General features: G+C 43.5%; 1 long non-coding RNA gene across 4 annotated transcripts in view; it reads right to left on the minus strand.

Annotated features, from left to right (window-relative positions):
* Positions 1–3,946: 3,946 nt before the first annotated feature.
* Positions 3,947–19,411, minus strand: part of LOC133381945 (uncharacterized) — a 66,025-nt gene continuing 50,560 nt past the window's right edge. For 2 of the 4 annotated variants that reach the window (XR_009761766.1, XR_009761771.1), the window contains exons 3-6: positions 13,469–13,596; positions 7,121–7,278; positions 5,185–5,406; positions 3,951–4,363 (exon numbers count right to left, since the gene is read on the minus strand). This is a non-coding gene — a long non-coding RNA (uncharacterized LOC133381945). Of the gene's footprint in view, positions 4,364–5,184; positions 5,407–7,120; positions 7,279–13,468; positions 13,597–19,411 lie in introns of all 4 variants that reach the window. The other 2 variants (XR_009761774.1, XR_009761762.1) reach the window with 2 other exon arrangements.

Consider the following 19,411-nt stretch of genomic DNA (forward strand, 5'->3'; position numbering starts at 1 on the left):
GGAGCCCCCAGTATGCCCATGGAAAGCGCCACAGCCACAGATGTGTAGTCATCAGTGTGTTGTCAGAAAGCTCCTCTTTGCTGCGGAGTGGCACTGACACCGCATCCTAAAGCATTTCAGCCAGCCTTGGGCTGTCTTTAGGACTGCAGGCTAACATGGTAAGCATCCGCCGTGATCAGCAAGTCACCCACTATGTGAAATTCCTTGACCTAGAATATCTAGTCAGCAAGTTTCCTACCTGCTTCCAGAGGCTGCCTGTTGCATCTCTGTATGAGTCACTGCTGTCGGCTTTGTCCCTTCCGAACATTGTATACTTTTAACCTAATTAATCTGCAGTGGGCTCCCTCCATTATCATCTTAAGACTGAAACAAACTGTAGACAGGGCTCCTACAGCATGCCCTCTTCCAGAAAGAAAGAAAGAGTTCTGTATGAGTCACACGCTTCATTGCAATCATGCTAATATTTTTTTTTATTTTGCTGTCCCTTTGCACAGAACTGTTTCTGTATGCAGTTTGTTGCTGTGATTCCTCCCCCCCCCATTAAATTAAACTGGTGTTTAAAATGCTGAATGCCAGCACTCAGGCTCTAAAGGAGTCCTGTGATTAAAAATGTAAACTAGAATTACTATAGTGAATCAGTTTTATAATACAGGATGGATTTCACAGAAATCCACAGTGATCATACACAATACATTACACTTTACTCATGAATAAGCAAGTAGTATTTGAAAAAGTTTTTCTCCTGTAAAATAGCCTTTCCCCAGGTTTGGTATATAAAGTTGGTTATATGATTTTTGCAGACCCTTTAAGGATGGGTTTTCATATCTCCACCTTACCACCTCCATTTTACTGGCATTTTCTATTTTCCCTTCTACCAAATGTCTGAAAAGCTATCATAATAGTTAAAAATGACAGTTTTTTAAAAGTTCAGAAGAAATTAATAGTATTATTCAGATAAATGAATAATGGATACACTGGATATAAATAAAATATCTGAAGCATCACTTTATGGCTGAAATTATTTTTACAGCCAATTCAAAATGTACAGTTCCACGTGTCCTCTCTTAAGGCAAACTCCAAATACTAGTGCTTAACAGGAGAATTCTATGCATGTCTACTCAGAAGTCAGTCAAGTCTCACGGAGTTCCCTGGGGCTAACTCCCAGCTTAGTGTGTACAGGGCTACAGATTCACTTTCGTGTTGAAATCAGTGAACCCTAAAAGTAATTAGCTTTGGGAAGAACTATTGTGGCAAAGTGTGATCCAAACTCTGGGTGGTATTCAGTGCTAGTCCTATTCAAAATAGACCCATTGAAGTTAAGAGACATGACTAGGACATGTTGGCCAACTTTGCCATTTGGAACAGTTTTGCTTGTTTTATATTAACATTTTTATCTTTTTTATATATAATTGTATATTATATTGTTGTAACCTGCCCTGGGACCTTATGGTGAAGGGTGGGTAAGAAGTCTGTTAGATTAGATAGATAGATAGATAGATAGATAGATAGATAGATAGATAGATAGATAGATAGATAGATAGATAGATAGATAGATAGATAGATAGATAGATAGATAGATAGATAGATAGATAGATAGATAGATAGATAGATAGATAGATAATGGTTTTGAGGAGGGAGCACTTGTGGAGAAGAATTGGCAGGCAAAGAGCTTCATGCCCTCCCCACCCATGCATATCAATTCTAATCTGCCAATATCAGCCTTAACCAGATTCACTTCCTGTTTCACACTCCAGTGTTGTTGTTGTTTTGGTGGGGGCTATAACATTTTCAGGGGGATTTGCAGAGTGGCATCAGCAGGCAGAGAAAGGGTTAAGTTTTCTCTTCTACAAGCACCTTCCCTCCAGCCCTTTGTAAGCATACAAGAGAAACAGTGGTTCCTTCATAGTGTCTAGTCCCAACCTTTGAGACGATTGTGCCTGAATCAATGACAAGGAGTCAAGGGTGCAATTCTGAGCATGGTGATGTCACAGTGCACATCTTGTTTCACTTGACGTTGTTGGAGAGATGCAGGGAGGAGATGTGAGTTGAGTTAGTGGTAGCAACTCATCTTCTATAATGTCGAGTATCTCTGTCCATTAATCTATCTCTGTGTATGTAGGCTTACACAAACCATCCCCCAAATTCCTATAATCTCCATAATTAGTATTTCCATGTAAAACTGTATCTCAATAAGCCTTTTAAGACCTTATCCCAGGGAACTGGTTTTTAAAGACATTTTTAACTGATGTTTTGTTTGTCAAGATGTTTTAAAGATTTTTAAAAAAAAAATTTTTTGTTTTGAAGATGTTTTATAGATGTTTTTAGTGTTTTATCACCTGTTTGCTGCCCTTTTGAGAGGAAGGGCAGGATATAAATTTAATAAATACATACATCTTTTTCTGTATTGACAGGTGTCCTTGACAGGTGTGACTCCCAACAGTGTGTATCAGGCTGTTGTTAGTAATCTAGGCTCCAATTGTATGGTGATGTTTTCTTCTTTCAGCTTGCACTTTATTGTACTGTATAGTGCAAAGATACCATTTGGTGAAAACATCAAGCGTTTTGAATAAATAATTAAAACATTTGATTTTGTAAGAAATTTAGAGTTGTGCACAAATGGCCTCTTGAAATTCTCCACCCTATTTGTGGGCAGAGAAATGGGTGGTGGTGGTGAATTTTTCAAAGGAGAGATGAAATTCTCCAACTCTTTCTCAGAGGTCGAACTCAGCTTTAGCAGCAGCAGGAGCACAACGTCTTCCTTTCCCCCTACATTTTAGTTATCATTGCTGCAAGTACCATCAGTAGCAATTGTGTGGCAGCCTGGCCACCATTTTGTATTCTCCACTACACCCTAGACTTAGTCGTTCTGGGGTGTGTGGGGTAAGGGGTGGGGAATGGCAGCTGGCATCTGCCACAAAAAACTGGCTGAGAATATACAGAGAAAATTCTGCACAGATGTGCTTCATTTCAAGGGGGTGTTTAGAAGAAGGAGGGGAAATCTCAGAAATGTAGGCTCAGCTCTAGTTTGTTCATCCAATAGGTTCTCAAAGCGTTCGCTTTGCTGTACCTTCTCTTTCAGTCACCAGCTCTTTTCTCCTAGAAGCTCAAACATCCACTCTGCCATAAACAGAATGCGGCAGAAACAGCAATTACTATTTTTTAAAAGTTAGATCCAATTAAATCATTGTGCACATGGAATTACTTCTGTGAGCACAATGGAACTTCAACCCCTTCTCCTCTCCCCACGCATCCCTATATCACCCCCAGATCTTCTCTGGAGAGTTGGGGGAACTTCAAGAGCAGATTTAAGTGGCGAACAAGGAGGGGAGAGGAAGGGGAAGTTGTGTTGTACTTAAGATTTAGTTGGATACAAGTTAGACTCCAATACCCTTTCTTTCAGGGGTAGGGAACCTTTTGGACTCCAGGGACCAGATCTTTATCTAGCCCCAGTCTGTGGGCCAATGTTGACAAATTGGGGGGAGGAACTCACCTGTCAATCACATGATGAAACTGAAGGTTGAAAGGGGGAGCATGGGGAGAGCAGCAAAGTCTGCCCCATACTGATCCTTTCAGCTTCCAACATCAGAGGTTGAAAAGATCAGTGCAGGAAGGCTTCAAAGAGCAGCACTGGGAAGGCATGCTCCAAGGCGCAGGCTTGGTTCCAGCAAAGGAGCATTTGGGAGCTCGCTTTAAGCTCCCAATTGTTCCTTTGGAGCCCCAATCCTTACCCACCTCACAACTGAAGTCATGTATGCCATCAGCTGTAGAGCAAGTGGGCCTGGCTTCCCCAAAATGGCCACGCTGGCAAAATGAGGAGGGCTGACGGGCCAAGTTTGGTCCATGGGCTGGAGGTTCCACATCCTGATAGGATATGGTTTTATTGTTCTGACCGCTAACACATCAGCTGAATCGTAGCCCCATATTTGATTAGTGCTGCAATTAGCCCTATTTTAGACAGACAGACAGATAGACAGATAGATTCTATATGTGGATTATATATATGGATATAAAATATATGGATTCTGTACACAGAATCCATTTGAAGCCATTCTCCTTGTGAAAGACATGATATTTCAGTCTGCTGTCTTTCTACACCAGCTGTAAATGTACACAGCCCTGCAGTCAACACAGCTAAAACAACCTTTTATTGTTAACCTTTGCAGGAGGGAAAGTTCAGCTTAAGGCCACACTGAAGACACTTTCTGTTTTTGCAAACTGTATCGACATCCAGCATCCTGGCCGGGCAAGATTGTGGAGAGCAAACGCCAAGAGTTCACAACATCCAAGAGATTAGCTGATTCTCCAGCTGTTTCAGTGGTTCTACTGTGCTTAGATAGTTCATCAGAATCCATTCTGGAAATGCCTATTGTAAAGAGCAGATTGAGATCCATTAGCAGAATAATCATTGCAGGAACACAGGAAAACATATCTGCCACAGCAGGACAACCTTTTCAACGAGGACCATTCTTTTCTTTTTTTTCTTTTTGCTCTGTTCTGTTCCCGAAATCTTGGAGCACATCTACATGGGAGCATTTATTCGTAGGAAATACACTTCTTTTACTTTCATTTTTCATTTGCATCATCTGCAGTTCCTGCTCAACAGTTAGCTGCCAATCACTTTTTTCTTTCCCAAACACTTCTTTGCATATCTTTCTATTCATGAGAGCTAGGGCTGATATGCATGGAAACATTTCTTTGTAGCAAATACACTGCTTTTACCTTCGCTATTGATTTGCATCGTCCACAATTTCTGCTCAATGGCAGCTGCCAATCATTTTTTTCCCTTTCACAGAAGCAGGCATTCCTCTGTGGAAGATTAGCCTTGCTTTTTCCTTGTGGCCCTGCCCTCTAATTATACATTTCCACTCCCTCTGGTTGCTAAGATGACCAAGCATGCTCAGTCTATTCTACAGCTGCAGTAGGTTCCTTTAAGAAAATCTTGGAGTGCAAATATCTGTGTTTTCCCTGGTAGGATACAGCTGCAATACAAGTCTTTGTTTGAGCAGTGTTATGCTTTTGCACACAAGTTAGGGGAAAAAGAAATAAAGGCATCATTTGCAGCTGCATAAAAAAGGCCAGCAGAATGGAGGAGAGCAACCGGAAGTTGTTTGTCAGCCCACAGGAAATAAAATGAATGGAGGAAGAGGGAGTGGGCGTGGAGAGGGGAAAGATTGACATACCCACCTAAAAGCATTGGAGCAAAGTGAGTGAAGATTTTTTTCTTCCCTTTTCATACTATCAGTGGATTGGGTTAGTATGGATTTACAGGGGGGAAACTGCATAATAGCTTCTGTTTGCCAGCAACATCATGTGAACCACGCAGATTTAAAGGAGATGTGAGTAGCACCAAACAGACAGTAAACCACCATGTAGAGCCCTTGGTTGCTTGGAAGAAGGGAGAACTCTCTGAAATTAATTCCATTCAAAAATACAAAATGAAGAGCAATACATTAAAAACAAAATTAGACATGTTAATACATTCACATATCTGTAACACAATGATATTTGCCTTAAACCTTACTCATGATGCCTTAGCAAACACCAATAATAAAGTGGCATCTCCTGTTCATTTTCATAGAGGCATGACTGAAAAGCAGATAGTTACCTTTTGAAAGAGGGACCATTTAGCACCTATTTTCCTCTTGCACCCAGTGTCAGTGGGCAATCAAATAAGTAATGAGGGGAATCCTTAACTTGAGCAGTCCCACAATAACAAGAGACATGAGTTAGACAGAGCCTTAGTCTAAAACTCTGGATAACATTGATTGAAATTGAGCAACAGTGAATTCCCTTCTCAAATTATACTTATTGATTTTGAATAAATAGCCTTCCAAACCTGGTTTGGACTTAAATCGGTTATGCCAGGGAGTGAGCTAAGAGAAAATAAATCTATCTGCACGAATACATCATAGGTTCTAAATTGGCCTCTTGGCCAATTCGTAGTCCTTCTGAAGGAAGACACTCTCTGGAGGTGTATTTTCCCATATATGGTATTTTAAATATACATATCTATGTAGTTTTGGGCTCCATTTCATGCTGCCCATATTGCAGTAGGGTAGTAGCAAATTTAGAAGTGCAGGGTCCCTTCAGGCCATGCCCCCTTGCAGCCTCCCTCCCTCCCCCCTCTCTCTCTCACACACATACACACCACAGATTTGCCAGCACCAATGATCCAGCCCCCCACCTCCATGGAGAAGGAGAAGGCAGGGGAGGAGGGTCCCCCTGACCAAACAATGGAGCGCTGGGAGGAATGCAAATTCCTGAGCCATAATAATGCTGCTGCCACCTCCTTTGGGGAGGGAAGGGAAGAGAGACGTGGAAGGGACAGACATGCGCACCAGCCAGCCAGCAAGTCAGTCCCTTTTTCTTCATCTGTCACCAGAGAAGATTCCCCACCAGGCATGCTCTCTGCCGGCCTCCTCCCTCTCTCATGTGCCAATCCTGTCTTGGTTGCCACCGCCACTTTGGGGTGGAATGTGGGCAGAAACAAGCAACTGAGGGAGTTGCTCCCACAGTCAGATGCACATGCACTTGGCAGCAGCAGCAGGTGGAGACCATGGCAATCGCTTCTCCAGCAGTGCCATACCAAGGAGGAGCAAGAGTAGGCGCCACCCCAGGGGGCAAGAGGAGGCTGGAGGCTGGGGAGAGCCAATATTTGCTTAATGACGACCCCCCGTCTCTTGCCCCATGGCGTAGTGCCTCCTCTTCCTGTTCCTCCTCTGTGGTCTGGCCCTGCTTGGAAAAGCTGTTGCAGAGGCCTCCACTGTATTGTTCAGCCCGGGGGGGGGGCTCCCCCCACCTCCTCTTTCTCTGTGGGGGTGGTGGAGTGGAGGAGGCCGCCTGAATAAAAACTAATGGGACAACATCCTGCTGCATCCTAGCACGAACACACACCTGCTTTTTTTGGTCCTATTTCCAGATTTTTCTAGTAATCATGTTATCCTATTTATTTATTTAATCAATTTATAGCCTGCTTAATATTGAAAAAAAAAAAGATCTCTAAGTGGTTTACAAAGTAAAAACTACAAAATCTACAGCTTAAATGTAATGAAACAAAATGCATATACTGCCAATATCACAATCAAAATTTGGAATCAAAAGAATGGAAAGAGATACATACCAAACATGTCACTCCTGATTACTTGGGGGGGAGAACCCCAAGCACAGTCTATTCACGTGAGCTACGTGATATCAGAGGAGGGAACTCACAGGAAATTGTAGATCAGCTTCTATGAGTGGAGAGACAGAAGATCTGCAGGCTTCCGTCATGTATGTAGACTACATCGGCAGTCACATGTGAAAGAAAAGCAGCTCTTGAATTAGGTATTGGGAAATTTAGATGCAGAAGCAGCTCACCGGATTAGCAGAGCCACTATGCTAGCTTCTCAGCCGGTGGGCCGTTGTTCCTTACCAGGAGGGAGAAGGCCAAGGCTTTAGAGAGGTTGGTGCAATGTAAACACACCGGCAGAGCCCATCTGGTGTTCCTGCAGGTGCAATTGCACCGTGCCCACCTCCCCATCCTCTCTCCACTCTCCTTCCTAAGAACATAAGAAGAGCCTGCTGGATCAGGCCAGTGGCCCATCTAGTCCAGCATCCTGTTCTCACAGTGGCCAACCAGGTGCCTGGGGGAAGCCCGCAAGCAGGACCCGAGTGCAAGAACACTCTCCCCTCCTGAGGCTTCCGGCAACTGGTTTTCAGAAGCATGCTGCCTCTGACTAGGGTGGCAGAGCACAGCCATCACGGCTAGTAGCCATTGATTGCCCTGTCCTCCATGAATTTGTCTAATCTTCTTTTAAAGCCATCCAAGCTGGTGGCCATTACTGCATCTTGTGGGAGCAAATTCCATAATTTAACTATGCGCTGAGTAAAGAAGTACTTCCTTTTGTCTGTCCTGAATCTTCCAACATTCAGCTTCTTTGAATGTCCACGAGTTCTAGTATTATGAGAGAGGGAGAAGAACTTTTCTCTATCCACTTTCTCAATGCCATGCATAATTTTATACACTACTATCATGTCTCCTCTGACCCGCCTTTTCTCTAAACTAAAAAGCCCCAAATGCTGCAAAGTTAGCACAGCATGCCCACCATCATCTCAACATGAAGTCAACATCAGGGACAACCCAGGGGGAACTAAAAATAGTGAGGATGAGGAGATGGAGACACTACTGGGGACTCATCCCCAGAATCCAAAGACAGTAGAAGAGCTGTATCCTTAGGCTGGGAAAAGATGGAAGGAAATGCGGAAGGTTTCCCCCCACTCCCTTTGAGTAGGGCAGCCTGGATCTCTTCCTCCTACAGGTCTTCCTTGGGACATTGCAAGGATCTGTGTTCAGGGACCATGACCTCACCAGCCAAACTTTCTACCATCTTATTTTGCTGCATGTGTAACTCAACTTGCTTCCCAGTCCCTGACAGGCTCATGGCTCAGCAGCACATCGATACTATGAGGAGAGCAATGATTTTTAGTAGTTCCCTCTTATTCTTGGCAACTAAGCGATTATGTTTTCCCCCTTTTTAAAAAGGAGCATGTGAAGCTGACAGAGCAATTGAGAAATCACCACCCTTGTGACCTGGCTGTTAGGGCATGGCCTCACACTCCTTCAGTTAACCAGCCGCAGGCTGAAAATAGATCACTCCTCAGGCAAGAAATACTAAGTAAAAATTGCTGTTACTTCCCAAGTGATAAATCATCAGACTTTGTTTGAAATCTGTTACTTGGGCACAAATTCTACACAGGGCTTAATTTCGTCCTACTTTCTCCTACGTACCTGTTATCTTAGGGTTACCTAAACTGATTTGTATCTTCCTGTTCAAGTAATAAGGGCTGTTGTTTTAAGCACACAGCAGGTGTGGCAAGATGATGACTACTACCCTAAGAACATAAAAAGAGAACATAAGAATATAAGAACATAAGAAGAGCCTGCTGGATCAGGCCAGTGGCCCATCTAGTCCAGCATCCTGTTCTCACAGTGGCCAACCAGGTGCCTGGGGGAAGCCCGCAAGCAGGACCCGAGTGCAAGAACACTCTCCCCTCCTGAGGCTTCCGGCAACTGGTTTTCAGAAGCATACTGCCTCTGACTAGGGTGGCAGAGCATAGCCATCACAGCTAGTAGCCATTGATAGCCCTGTCCTCCATGAATTTGTCTAATCTTCTTTTAAAGCCATCCAAGCTGGTGGCCATTACTGCATCTTGTGGGAGCAAATTCCATAGTTTAACTATGCGCTGAGTAAAGAAGTACTTCCTTTTGTCTGTCCTGAATCTTCCAACATTCAGCTTCTTTGAATGTCCACGAGTTCTAGTATTATGAGAGAGGGAGAAGAACTTTTCTCTATCCACTTTCTCAATGTCATGCATAATTTTATACACTTCTATCATGTCTCCAGAGCCTGCTGGATTGGGCCAAAGGCCCATCTGGTCTTGCATCCTGCTTTCACAGTTGCCAACCAGACACTTATGGAAAGCCCACATGCAAGCACAGCAGCATTCTCCCCTCCTGCAATTTCCAGCAACTGGGATTCAGAAAGATGCTGCCTCCAACAGCGGAGATAGAACATAGCCATCTTGGCTAGCAGCCACTAGTAGCCTTATCCTCCATGAATTGGTCTAATCCTTGGTTAAAGCCAACCTGAGTGAAATGCGCATGTGACTGGTTTGACTTTTCCTCTGTCAGTGCCGAGTCTGAATCTGAAAAGCACCTTGGCTCACCTAGATTGATTCTCTGGATCCATGACTACCTTGAAGACATCTTAACCAATATTGGCTCAGAGAATCCCCAGCAAGGGTCAGTTCAGGGTAACGCTGCCCAACACATAAACAGAAACAGCTCTTGAAGCGAGTCCCGCTGGTTCACCGCAGCCTCTTTCTATGCAGCCCAAGACCATCATTATGGTTATATTGCAAAGCCAACTTGGCTTGTGGTTAGAGTGTTTGTTTGTTTAGAAGTCCAACATATGCAACCATGAGGTGGCTTAAAACCTCTACTTCATTTGGTAGATTGAAGGGGGCAGCAGACTGAGGGGAACAAGTTGCACTCCTCATGGCACCCACTGACCAGCAAAGGATGGAATGATGGAAGTGGCTTCTATGTTCTTCGTGAGAGGATTGTTCCTGCTCTTCCTGCTTGACAGAAATTCTCTTGTGAAGCACAGCATGTGTGTGTGAAGCTTCAGCTTTCTCACTGAAATCTACAAGCTGGAACATTTATCCAGCCAGGGGTGTAGTCGTCCAGGGTTGCGGAGGATCATAGACCTCTTGATTTTTTGGGAGCAGGGTCCCAGCCAGGTCCTTCTGGACAAGCCAGTCAGCATGAAAGGGGAGCATGTTAACCACTGAGAAGACTCCTTGTCCTTTTGTGTTGACTGGAGCCAATCAGAATGAAAGGAGTTGAGTCAGCCACTGAGAAGACTCTTCGCAGAACCTAATACACAGCCTCCCCTTTCATGCTGATTGGTTCCTAGGGACGTCTGTTGTGGTGGGGCGTGGACTCGGAGTCAACATGGAGACAAAGGGAGACAAGGGAAAGTGGAAAAGGAGGTGTGGCTGTGAGGGGGTATGGTGTGACTATCATGAACGAACACTGCACTTCTGACATGCCACTACACTGATGCTTAAATCTGTGACCCTATATGGATGAAGATAGCCTGACTTTGGTTGTCTATGCTCTGGTAACCTTCAGATTAGACTACTGCAATGCATTGTAAATGGGCCTGCCTTTGAAGATGGTTTGGAAACTACAGCTAATATAGAACATGGTGGCTAGGACAAGACATAAACATCTAACACCGGTTCTGGCCTGAGTGTACTGGCTGCCATTTATTTTTAGGCCCAATTCAAAGTGCTCATGTTGACCTTTGAAGCCTTATACAGCTTGGGATCCCAATAAGTAAAGAACTGCCTTTCCCCGTATGAACCTGCCCAGACCCTGAGATCATCATCTGAGGCCCTTTTCTGCATGCCGCCCCCAAGAGTGACAATGAGAGAAGAGGGGAGGGACTGTAGGAGTGCATGCAAAAGTCCCAAGTTCAGTCCTTGGCATCTCAGTTAAAAGGATCAGATAGCAGATGATGGGGAAAAAACTCTTTCTCAGACCCTCAAGAGCAACTGTCAGCCAAAGTAGACAGTACAGGGCTAGAGGAACAAATACCCTGGTCTGGGGTAAGAGTTGTCATTTGTATGTTATTTCCGGGTAAGCACTTTTAGCCAATAACATTTTCATATACAGTATTCAGGAAAGGAAAAAAATACAACAAAATCAATAAACAAACCTATTGCTAGGTCAGAGAACAGATTTTCAAAAGGCCATTGTAGGAAGAAAGGACCCTAGTGTTGTGGAGATGTTAGATGGGAGCATTTGGGAGTAAAGATGGATGCCCCTGAAGGCTGCAGTTCTAAACACACTTACTAAGGGATTAAGCCCCATAGAACTCAACAGGACTTATTTCTGAGTAGATCTGGTTTGGATTGTGCTATTGGTAAAGCTTAACTAGGGATCCTCTGCAAAGACATCCATATCCAAGCAGGGTTGGCAACCCCCTGCCTGGAATGCCCTGCCCTTATCTTTTATGGAACGTATCAACATTACATTACTTGGTGTGAGTGAATTAAAATGGACAGGAATGGGACATTTTCAATCAGGCAACTACAAAATATTTTATGCAGGAAACGAGAAATTAAGAAGAAACAGGGTTGCTTTCATAGTAAGAAGTGATGTAGCAAAAGCAATTAGGAGCTATAACACAAGGTCTGACCGAATGATATCAATGAGATTAAATGGGAAACCTATTAACATAACTATCATCCAAATCTATGCTCCAATGGCAAACACAGAAGAAGAGGAACTGGAAAAATTTTATGCAGAAGTACAACAACCAAAAAAACTGTACACGTGGACATAACCAAATGGTCAATATAGGAATCAAATTGATTATATAATTGGTAGCAGAAGATGGAGAAGTTCCATACTTTCTGTGAAAACAAGACTAGGAACAGACTGTGGTACAGATCATGAACTGGTCGTATCGAAAATCAGAGTAAAGCTAAAGAAGAACAACAAAGCAATCATAATGCCAAAATACAGTTTAAATAACATACCAGAAGAATATAAAGATCAAATAAGGAACAGATTTGAGACTTTAAACGTTGTTGATAGAGAACCAGAAGAACTATGGAGTGAAGACAGAGACATTATCAGTGAAGAATGCAAAAAGACAATACTGGTTAAAAAGAGAGAGAGACCTCAATGGATGACTGAAGAAACTCTTAAAATGGTTAATAAGAGAAGGAAAGCAAAAGCAAAAGGAGACAGAAACACAGTTAGAACCCTAAATGCAACTATACAGCAACTAGTATGTAGGGACAAAGAGAACTATTACAATAGTTATTGTATAGAAATAGATGAGGACAACAAAAAGGGTAGAACAAGAGCCTTATTCGAAAAGATTAGAGAAATTAAGGGGAAATTCAAACCAAGAGTAGGGATGTGGAATAATCAACAGGGGAGCATACTGACTGACCGAGATAAAATAAAAAGAAGATGGAAGCAATACACTGAGGAACTCTATAAAAGAGATGCAAGGATGACAGATTCATTCATGGAGGAACTGTATGATGAAGAACCAGAAATTTTAGAATGCAAGGTGAAAGCTGATCTTAAAATATTTGGAAGAAACAAACCTCCAGGAACAGATGGCATATCAATAGAGTTGCTACAAGCTACTGAGACTGAATCTGTCCAAATTTTGACAAAACTTTGTCAAGAAATATGGAAAACTAAACAATGGCCCACAGACTGGAAGAGTTCAATATACATCCCAATTCCAAAGAAAGGGGATCCCAGGGAATGCTCTAATTATCAAACTATTGCCTTAATATCCCATGCAAGTAAAGTAATGCTCAAGATTCTACAACAAAGGCTCTTACCATATATGGAGCGAGAAATGTCAGCTGTCCAAGCTGAATTTAGAAAAGGAAGAGGTACCAGAGATCATATTGCAAACATACATTGGATAATGGAAAGGACCAAGGAATTTCAGAAGAAAATCACCCTGTGCTTTATAGATTACAGCAAAGCCTTTGATTGTGCAGATCATGAAAAACTATGGAATGCTTTAAAAGAAATGGGGGTGCCACAGCATCTGATTGTCCTGATGCACAACCTATACTCTGGACAAGAGGCTACTGTAAGGACAGAATATGGAGAAACCAATTGGTTCTCCATCAGAAAGGGTGTGAGACGGGTGTATTTTATCACCCTATTTGTTTACTCTATATGCAGAACATATCACACAGAAAGCGGCTTTGGACCAAGGTGAAGGAGGTGTGAAAATTGGAGGGAGAAATATCAATAATTTAAGATATGCAGACGATACCATACTCTTAGCAGAAACCAGTAATGATTTGAAACAAATGTTGATGAATGCTGCTTGACTCTGGCACACAAGAGGAAAAAAATGGAAAGCTATATACTTACCCAATTTATGAGATTTTTCAGATAAACAGGGAAAAGGCCACCATTTTCTGGCATTGCAGTGAGGTAACAGATTTAACAGTTGCGGGGGGCGGTTAACATTTTGGTATATATCTCAGGAACCAGACCACCTAGAAAGTTAATTTAAAAAAAAATTGAAGCTGAGAGTCCAGAGATTAAGGTGAGTCACCTGGAGACCTAGGGAGGACCCCTAAAAGCCGGAGTATCCAGCCAAACACGGGACATCTGGTAACCCTATACTTCTTAGACCTTTGAAACTGCTTATTAAAATTATCACTGTATGTAAAACAGTAAACTGAGGATAGAGGTGATCCTGAGAAATAATCCCATGTGGTTTGAAATACAGGGGTATGGGTGCCCCTGTTTCCTGCTAAGATGCCTGTGATGTTCCTATATTAATGTATATATGGTAAGTGTTGTTGTTTTAGAAGATACATGGTAAGTGGAGTGAAAGAGGAGGGGGAGTGAATGGGCAGTAGAATGCGAGATGATTGGCTGAGTGTTTAAAATGGCTGAATGTATAAAAGGAAGAGTGAGAGTGGAATCGGGGGGGAGAAGAGAAAGAGTGGATTGCTTGGTGGGGTTTGAGAGAGTTGTTTGCCAGGAGAGAGTGGAGAAGGAGGGAGGTGGAGTTCGGATTAGTATTGAGTAAAACCATATGCTTATGTGCCTTAAGAAGAAATCTTGTTAATCTTGTTAGCTTTGTTATCTGTAATAAATACTTAATTTGGTTTACCAAAGGCCTGATCCTTGGCTGGGGTTTCACAGACCAGAAGGGAGGGTAAGGTAATGACCAAGGCTGAAGGGGAACTGTAACAAATGGTGGCAGCGGTGAAGAGAATAACAATACCAGTATTCAGAGTCTCTGGGAATACTAGTATTGGGACGTTACTGGTGGTTGCCTAGCAGGGGGATCTGTTGAGATCTGTGCTAGAGCGGATAGGTAAACCATAAGAGAGTGCGGTCCGGACTGGTGGAGTCCCTGGTGGTGCCTAGAGACAGGCAGTAACCACGAGCAGGTAGGAACCTGACAGGGAGAGCCAGGCAAGGACGCATCACATGTGGTGGCAGTAGCGGTGGGATACGAACAAAGGAGACTATGTCACACGTGGTGTCAGTAGCGGTGGGATACGAACAACAGAGAATCCAGATACAGTGGTGTGGCAAACAGAAATAACAAAACAAGATTTCTTGTGAGAGTGACTGGCAAAGAGTGTGTGGCAAAGAGTGAGTGAACTCAAACACCATGGCTGAATATATAAAAATGAAAAGAGAGGAGCTGGTGGAGAAGTGCATAACATTCAATTTACCTCACGAGGGTAAAGGGGTAGATGAATTGAGGGTAGCTCTTACAGGATTTGCAACTGCCCAGCAAAAACAACCTGTCAGAGAAGAGACCCCAGAAGGATATATAAGCAATCCTGCTTATATAGAGTACTTGAGAGAGAAGTTAAGATGGGAGGCTGAGGAAAAAGACAAGCAGAGGGAGTTGGAAGCTGAGAGATTGAGGAGGGAGGCTGATGAGAAAGAAAAGCAGCGGGTCTTTGAGGCTGAGGAAAAAGATAAACAGCGAGAGTTGGAAGCTGAGAGATTGAGGATGGAAGCTGAGAAGTTGAAGATGGAAACTGAGAGAATGAGAATGGGGTTTGAGGAGAGGGAGAAGCAACGAGCAGTGGATGCCGAATTACAAGTAGAAAAGTTAAAATTTGAAAGAGAGAAGTTTCATTCTGATGAAACAAGAAAGGACAGAGATGGAGCAAAAATAAAAATTACTCCAAAGGACTTTGCTGTCTATGAGCCTGGTCAAGATCCTCAAATTTACCTCAGCACCTTTGAAAAAGCAGCTCAGTTGTGGGGGCTACCTGAAGATAAATACATGCAGTATTTACCAAATCTGATTAAAGGGGAATTGGCTGAGGTATACCAATATTTCCCCTCAGACAGGCCCGTCACCTATGCTGAATTCAAAGAAGCAGTGTTTAAAAGATTCAGACTGGGGCCTGATCATTTTAGAAAGCTTTTCAGAAATTGCCAGATACAGACAGGGAGGTCTTTTGTGGAACTGGGAGCAAAGTTGATGGATATATTTGGAAAGTGGATGAGTAGTGCCAAAGCTCAGTCAGTGGAAGAGGTGAAAAGCCTCATGATACTGGATCAATTATACCATCAGTTACCACCAGAAATAAGGATCCTGGTCAAAGACCGTTCCCCTACATCTGTGCAGGAGGCCGCAGAGATGGCGGATCACTTCGCCTCCAATAGAACTGGCTGGGTGGGGAAAACATCAAGAGAGTTTAAACCCAGACCATATAGTGCTTGCAGAAGGGATGTGGTACCACAGCGAGTGAGTCCTCCATTACAATCTGAAGGGCACAGGACACCCCAGAGTGGATCTGTGTACCCTAAAAGTGAGGAGAAATTATGCTACAAATGTGGTAGACCGGGGCACCTACATTTTCAATGTGAGGTTGCCAACCCCATTAGTAATCCTGCTCAGACAAGGACAGTGAAAACAGAGCCCAAGGCTTTAGAAACAGCGAAAAAGGTTCAGTTCTGCCAGATAAACTGGACAGAAGTAACAGACCTTGATTCAAGTCTGAGAGAGGAAGTGAGTGTACAAGGGGCAAATTATTGGGCATTGCTTGATACTGGTGCCGCTCAGACATTACTGAGGCCAGATTTAATAAAATCTGAGGTAATATTACCTCAGGAAACTGTGACTATCCAAGGAGTCAACCAGAAAGTTTGCCTGTGGCCCTGGTGGATATGACTTGGAGAGGCCGAGAGGGCCGATATAAAGTAGGCATTAATGCCCAGCAACAAGAACCAGTAATACTGGGAAGGGATGTAATGGGCGCCCAAGGAAAGATCTATGTAGTGACCAGACAGCAAATTGGCAGAGAAAAAGAAGCCATATTAAGGGGGGCTGAAACAAACAGGGTGGAATCTGTTAACCAGCCTCAGGTCACCATAGCAACCACTAGCAGGCCTGCTGAAGGAGACAAATTGTATCAAGTGGTCTCTGGGAAAGAAGCAGATCAATTCAGGGAAGAGCTGCATAAAGATATAAGTTTGAAGCAGATAAAGGAACAAGCTCTGACCCAACAGATTCCTTTCACTGACAAACTGAGGAATCAAGTTGTGTGCGAGAATGGGATTTTATATAGACTGTGGATGCCTGCTGAGAGAAAGGGTGAATGTGAACCAGTGAAACAAATGATGGAAGTGGTGAAAGAGAATTTGAGTCATGCACAGGAGAAGCAAAGTTACTGGTATGACAGAACAGCCAGAGAACGTGTGTATGATGTGGGAGATATGGTTATGGCGTTCATACCCAGGAAACATGACAAATTACAGGCTAACTGGGAAGGACCATATACCATCAGAGAAAGGCTTGACACAGTGACATATGTAATCACCACAGACCAATTAAACAAAAGCAAAGTGGTTCATGTAAATATGTTAAAGCCTTACCATACCAGGGATGCAAAGGTGTTGCAAGTTACCTTATTCCCTGAGGGAAGTGGGCCTGGACTTCCAGATTTGGTACAGGAAAGCAAAGACAAAGGAGGGGTAGATCAAGTGGAATGGTCAGAGGAGGTAGAGGAGGAAGTAAAAGAAGAGATTCTGAGAGTTTTGAAAACCTATAGGAATCTCTTTAGCAACAAACCTGGCCGAACCAGTATAGTTATACATTCCATTGATACTGGAGATCATGCCCCAATCAGATATGTTCCGTACCGTGTGAATGGGAAAGTTTTGAATGAGATCAAAAAGGAGGTGGAAGATATGCTGGAATTAGGAGTGATCAGGGAATCCATCAGTCCCTGGGCCTCAAGTATTGTCCTGGTTCCGAAAAAAGATGGAACGACAAGGTTTTGCATTGATTATCGGCTAATCAATAAAATTACTGTCCCAGATGCGTATCCTATGCCTAGGGTAGACGCAATGTTAGAGTTATTGGGGGCAGCAACCATTATCTCTTCACTAGATCTCTGTAAAGGATTTTGGCAAATGGAACTAGATGAGCAATCCAGAGCCAAAACTGCCTTCAGTACACCAGATGGGTTATATGAGTTTGTGACTTTACCCATGGGACTAAGGAACTCACCAAGTTCATTTCAGAGGCTAATCAATACTGTGTTGCGAGGCATGTCAGATTTTGCAGTGGCCTATATCGATGATTTGGCCATTTTTAGCAAGTTGGTGCCTGAGCATGTCCAACACCTGACAACAGTATTGGAGGCCTTAAGAAAAGCAGGCCTCACAATAAAAGCTAAGAAATGCCAGTTTGGACTAATCTATTTGGGACATAAGGTGGGGAGTGGGAAAATCACCTCCTTATGGAGCAAGGTGGAGGCAATACAAGCGTGGCCGATCCCCTTAACCAAAAAACAAGTAAGGGCATTTCTGGGTGTGGCTGGATTTTATAGGAAGTTTGTGAGAAATTTTGGGGAAATAGCAACCCCCTTGCATGAATTAACAGAGAAGAAGTGTTCTGAGCGTGTGGTATGGACGGATGAATGTCAGAAGGCTTTTGATCTACTGAAGCAAGCCTTGTGCCAAGGACCCATATTAATAGCACCAGACTATGAGAAACCATTCATCGTGGCTACAGATGCGTCGGACCTGGTGCTGGGAGTCGTCTTGCTACAGGAGAGAGAAGGCACCAGACATCCAGTGGCGTACCTGAGTCGCAAGCTGACGCCGAGGGAGAAAAACTATTTGTCGGTCCAGAAGGAGTGCCTAGCGGTCGTGTGGGGACTGAACAAGTTGCGCCCATACGTGTGGGGACGAAGATTCACAGTGACTACGGATCATCGGGCCTTGTTATGGTTGCAGACTATGAAAAACCATAACACTATGCTGCAGAGGTGGTCCTGGGCCCTACAGGACTATCAAATGGACTTCCAGTTCATAAAAGGCAAGGACAATGTACTGGCCGATGGACTTTCCAGGCAAGTGGCTGGGACTGCAGTGATGTGACCAGACAGAGGAACAAAGAAAGACATTTTCCCCATAGAGACTTTTATTTGTTAACGCGACGTATAAATCCTGGAACAGGAATAATACTCTGCTGTTGTTTAAGGGGGGGGGGGAAATGTGATGTTCCTATATTAATGTATATATGGTAAGTGTTGTTGTTTTAGAAGATACATGGTAAGTGGAGTGAAAGAGGAGGGGGAGTGAATGGGCAGTAGAATGCGAGATAATTGGCTGAGTGTTTAAAATGGCTGAATGTATAAAAGGAAGAGTGAGAGTGGAATCGGGGGGGAGAAGAGAAAGAGTGGATTGCTTGGTGGGGTTTGAGAGAGTTGTTTGCCAGGAGAGAGTGGAGAAGGAGGGAGGTGGAGTTCGGATTAGTATTGAGTAAAACCATATGCTTATGTGCCTTAAGAAGAAATCTTGTTAATCTTGTTAGCTTTGTTATCTGTAATAAATACTTAATTTGGTTTACCAAAGGCCTGATCCTTGGCTGGGGTTTCACAGACCAGAAGGGAGGGTAAGGTAATGACCAAGGCTGAAGGGGAACTGTAACAAATGGTGGCAGCGGTGAAGAGAATAACAATACCAGTATTCAGAGTCTCTGGGAATACTAGTATTGGGAAGTTACTGGTGGTTGCCTAGCAGGGGGATCTGTTGAGATCTGTGCTAGAGCGGATAGGTAAACCATAAGAGAGTGCGGTCCGGACTGGTGGAGTCCCTGGTGGTGCCTAGAGACAGGCAGTAACCACGAGCAGGTAGGAACCTGACAGGGAGAGCCAGGGAAGGATGCCTCACAATGCCCTTGAATGATACATGTAGGGCTTTCTTCCAAGATGGGTAGTTGTGAGGTTGGTAGCCTCACTGGATGAGAGAAGTGTGTCCTGGATCCAAGGAACCTCACAGGAAACTTTCAGTCTACAGGATAATGTTCTGGTTGTG

This window comes from Rhineura floridana, chromosome 1 (genome assembly GCF_030035675.1).
Source record: "Rhineura floridana isolate rRhiFlo1 chromosome 1, rRhiFlo1.hap2, whole genome shotgun sequence".
NCBI classification, from domain to species: domain Eukaryota; kingdom Metazoa; phylum Chordata; class Lepidosauria; order Squamata; family Rhineuridae; genus Rhineura; species Rhineura floridana.